The following is a 5,000-nucleotide window of genomic DNA, read 5'->3' on the forward strand; positions in this document are numbered from 1 at the left end:
TGTGTGTGTGTTTGTTTATGTGTGTGTGTGTATAGGGAGAGAGAGAGAGAGAGAGGGAGAAAGGGTGACTGAGAGAGGGAGAGGATGCAAGATAAGGCTTGACATCGCATTGGAATACGGAGCTTGTATGGATATGTGGTCAACCAAACATCTACAAACGATAAAATGGTAACTTATCAGCCAATCGTTTTGGAAAAACCTGCAATATCAAGCAACGAGAACGTAGGGAATAATGTATAAAAAACACCCAAGACCTATTACAGAGGAAGGATTAAACGGATGGGCGCTCTGAGAATGGGAAAATGGGAAACAAACAGTCGACAAGAGAAAGCTTGTCGTTCATTTCTTTTCTTTAATTCTTCTACTGAAACTTCATTTCTCGAGGACGACTGAGCAAACAGGTTCCTGATGGCTTTGATGTCAATACAAGTCCGAAGGTTCCTCTCCTTTCCAAGACGAATAAACATACAATATAGTTATCAGTTTCTTGCGCAAAAGTTTTTGAAAATGAACACGACAGTTTGTCAAGCGTTCGTGTTGTACGCGCAAATGCCCTTTGCATACGGTAGTCAGTCTATGGTTGCATTCATGACATCAATAAAAAAACATGGTAAAAATTAATTAAGACAACACTCAGAATACAAAGAATAGGTGCTGAAGAGAGCAATTGTAAATATATCAAACCTCTATATATAACAATTATAAGAATAATAATAGTAATAATTTATATATAAGTGATAATAATCATTACAACGTATATACAAGATGTACCAGTCATAAATGTATACAGCAAGACTTGGTGAAATTGGATGCACAAGTATTCTACAGCCTTCATAACCACAATCTAATCAGTTAAGATTTGGTAGGGAAGGGTGAGGGTGAGGTGGGTAGCTAGTTTGAGCATAGAGGTAGCGAAAAATGAGTGTGATGGAAAAGGGTAGACAAAACTCTAGGTGGTGGTGGTGGTGGTGGTGGTGGAAGGGATGGAGAGGAAGCAGCGAAAGGGGAGGGAAGGGCAAGTGAGAGTCGGAAGGAGGTCGGGAGGTGAAGGTTTGAGAGATTCATATCAGTGTGTGAGAAACTCGATGTTTGAAGGTCCAGACACGTATGGTTATTTCGAACAGGAGATGAAGAGAGGTCTGAAGTTTGTATAAAGATAAAAAAAAGAATTAGAGCCAGTAGAAATATGACCAATTAATTTTTTTTTTGTGTCACGTGGCTTAATGTTTTATGACACGACTTCTACGATAAACTCCTCCAACATTTAAGACTTGAAATCTGCATCCATGTTCTGTACTTTTGTCTGGATGATCTTCAAACTGTCGACATTGACACAATCAGCGACATGAGAATGACAGTACTTACTCAAATGACTTAGTGCTTCTTAACTCTAGGGTATTATTTAACCAGCTATTTATACAATGTCATTTACAATTTCTATCTATACAAATCAAATTGAGGGTTTATATCATAAATATACATACGAAAATCAAAACGCAATATACAGGCGATTAGGTAATGACTTAAGTACAGTCGTTATTTAGATATTCATTGGCCTTATTTAGTCAATCCAATACTTAGAATAGCATCTCAACAAAACCGAGATGAATATGTACATGTCTAAAGGCATAATTAACAAATCTTTTAAATGATTCGCAAAGAAAAAAAAAGAAAAAAGAAAAAAGAAACTACATTACATAGCGCTCCATTGCGGCTTAAATTTAGACACGGATATTTGAACATGGACACGTTACAAGACAAGAGGCTCCTTGCAGACTCACTGGCGTACAGTAACGGTTCTACGTGAGAGCATGAGAGCTTTGCTGTGACGTGGCCTAAACCACGTCACTCTTGAAAGGAAAGCTCTACTGCAGTATCTACTGAGAGTGACACACATCTAAAAAACCGTGCGAGAGGTAGATGTCTTCTACCCCTCGTTCATGTACTTCAGGTCTCGTCTACCATGAGAGTAATATTAGAGAGTTATTGGAAAGAAAGCTTGCATTTGTGAAGTGCGCCATAGCATTGGACTAATTTTGCTGCACATTGGCATGAAATATCACATAACTCTACTGTGAAAAGTATGTTGAGCAAGGAAAGAAAGGAAGTGTCGTTCCGGATTCATGTGTGAGCCGCGGTGAAACATGCATAGTCGGTGAAAGGTAATCGCTGACGCGAGTGTTCGCGACCTCGGAAAGAATTGGTGACAAAACTCTAATGCTTAATGCTTTGTGATAATGTGGCTCTTAGTTCTCGAAACCTGTTCAGCTTGAAGTGACAGCTCTGCATCTGATTATTTGTGACACATATCTCACAAGAAATTGATCCTTGACGCTCTATGACTGCCTAGAATTGACGATGATGAGCTCTCTAATTCCCTGAGGAGGCTACATCTTTGAAGCAAGATCTCTGTAATCAAGTGACATCCCTATGGCAACAGTCTTTGTTAGAGTTGAAGATTATTGGTTTTAAAAGTGAGAAAAATCTTCCAGCGCTTCAAGGCTCTTCATCAAACATGACTTCCATTTCTAGTGAATGAATTTTACCGCGTATTGACTTTAACATAAATCAAAAACGTCATTTTGAACTGCATGAAATTACGAAGCAAATGAATCATTAAACGACTCTAAAACTTCGGGAATACTATCAGGTACCTATACTCTCTCCCACCGTCTGACAATAACAAACCCACGATATGGCAACACCGTTGTAACTGCTCCTAATTGGCTGCTGCACTGAGCGTTCGAGTTTAATAGCCAATAAGGCGCAGTTAGGGCAGGGGTGTTGCCATAATGTGAGGTTCATTATCGGCAGAGTCGCTAGGTAGGACTATAGAGTACTGGGAAATATTGTTCAGTGTTATTTGCACCGTGCAAAGAGCCGAGTGAGCCTACTGTATTACAATGCCTCATCACTCGAGCTTTGGCGGCTTTCTAAGTCTAATACTATTGCGTTCTAAAGATGCAATATGCAGAACTGATCATTACTAGATTCTCTAACGCATTTAGCTGGACAAGGCAACAGAATAATCTAGAACCTTCAAACTACGATCAGTGCATTCGAATCATTACAAAACAAACCAACAGACAAACAAACAAGAGAACAAATAAAGTAACGATAATACTGATAATATTGATATATTTATATGCTATAAACTCGTGTAATATATATATATATATATATTTATAATATATAGTGTATATAAAAGGTTGCAAAAGATAAAATGGCGAATTGTATTGGCGGTAGAACTTACTGTGGCACATCTCACAAACGTGGAGAGTATGGGGTCAAGGTGACAGGATGGACAGAGAGGAGACAATTAATGGATACATCGGTCAGTACAATCACAAAAATCAGATCATAAGGGAATCAATGCATCAATTCTTCCAACATTTATATAGAAATGAAGCGATTCTTAGTGACTATAAAAAGGGGAGTTGCTGGCTGTGGTTCTACGTACAATAATAATAATAGTAATAATAATAATAATGAATAAATAAATAAATAAATAAATAATAGATAAATAATAATAATGACAGTAACAATAGTAGTAATAATAATAATGTAATAATAATAATAATAATGATAATAATAATAATAATGATAATAATGATAATAGTAATAATAATAATGATAATAACAAGAAGAACATAGAAGAACAGCTGATGTTATTGACACTTATTTTTGGAATAATTTGCTACAAAGAAGACAAGTTGAGTAACCACGCACCAGCTGCAAGGAAATGGGAAGGTCCTGTTGGATAAGAAAGATTAGTTGGTCAAACGCTCATCCATCTCCCTGAGGCCCCCCCCCTACCCACCCACATACATTCATCTCACTCACTCTATTCTACCTTTACTTGGTTCCCGTCCCCCCTCCCCCCCATGCGACCAAGATATAAATGCTTCGGTCGTGTGCCAAACACCCTCACTGTTAACACTAACCTTACCCTCCCTCATTCCCACATTACTCCCTTTTTCGTCCCTTTCCTCCCTCTTTCCTCCCTCCGGGTTACGCCCATCCAAGTGAAAACAAGATGCAACCCTCAGACCTATGTCTTTTTTAACTTGGCGAAAATGCATTCTTTGCCACTAACTGCATATAAAAAATTTCATTTGGACAAATTTATTTTCGACAGGAAAAGAAGAACGCATTACGCTAATTCCATAACAGTGTCTAACCATTCCTAGGTTTACGAAGTCATAACCTAGTTTTTTTAAGAGTCCGCTTTACACAAACTAGAAACATCATACCTCTCCTTACCACCACATAAACTATCCAGGCGAGAGAAGAATTTATGAAACCACAACAGACTTTCTTAGACTTGATCTTACACAAACAACTTTCCTCATATCTACCTAATACGTGACATGCTGTACCTAAACGAGTCTAAGATTTAGGACATTATAGCCTAGTTTCTCGAAGACTATTTGTTTTTTTCACTGTTTATTATGCTAAAAGATGGAGCATTAGTTATTGCTAACCTAAACTTATCATTACCACATGGAAGACGACCTATTAGATACCAGAAATATTCAAATGCGTATCACTGGTGAGTGTTTAGTACATCCAACGATCTTTTTGTTATAAACAAAATTATATCACTGAAAAATGTATGTATGTATATATATATATATATATATATATATATATGTATATATATATATATATACATATACATACAATGAAAAAATGGTCTCAAACTGTCAGGAAATAGATTTGGAAGTGGGTAGAAAAAACTTTACCAACCATGTAGTTAACGAATGGAATAAACTTCCTGCAGAGCCAGTACAATGTAGTTCAGTTCGAAGCTTTAAGAATCATTTACATAAGCACCAAAGTAAGATGCTGTAATGACTGTCATTTATTTTATATTATTCGTTTATTTGTTTTGTAATCATCTGCCTGTTTATTATTATTTGCTTGATTCTCCTTTATTATCAATTATGTGTGAATTTATAATTATTTACTATTTACCTGTTTGTTTATTCTTTAACTAT

General features: G+C 36.7%; 1 protein-coding gene across 2 annotated transcripts in view; it reads right to left on the reverse strand.

The window, feature by feature from the left end:
• The window catches only part of Syt7 (Synaptotagmin 7), a 100,434-nt gene that overhangs the window by 63,517 nt on the left and 31,917 nt on the right, over positions 1-5,000 (reverse strand). The window contains exon 2 of one of the 2 annotated variants that reach the window (XM_076212302.1): positions 3,730-3,753. The exons of the other annotated variant lie outside the window; for it this stretch is intronic. The gene's annotated coding sequence lies outside the window, so the exon portion shown is untranslated. The remainder of the gene's footprint in view (positions 1-3,729; positions 3,754-5,000) is intronic. 2 annotated transcript variants of the gene reach the window in all.

Source organism: Oratosquilla oratoria, chromosome 2 (genome assembly GCF_046742065.1).
Source record: "Oratosquilla oratoria isolate Oo_2021 chromosome 2, ASM4674206v1, whole genome shotgun sequence".
NCBI classification, from domain to species: Eukaryota; Metazoa; Arthropoda; class Malacostraca; order Stomatopoda; family Squillidae; genus Oratosquilla; species Oratosquilla oratoria.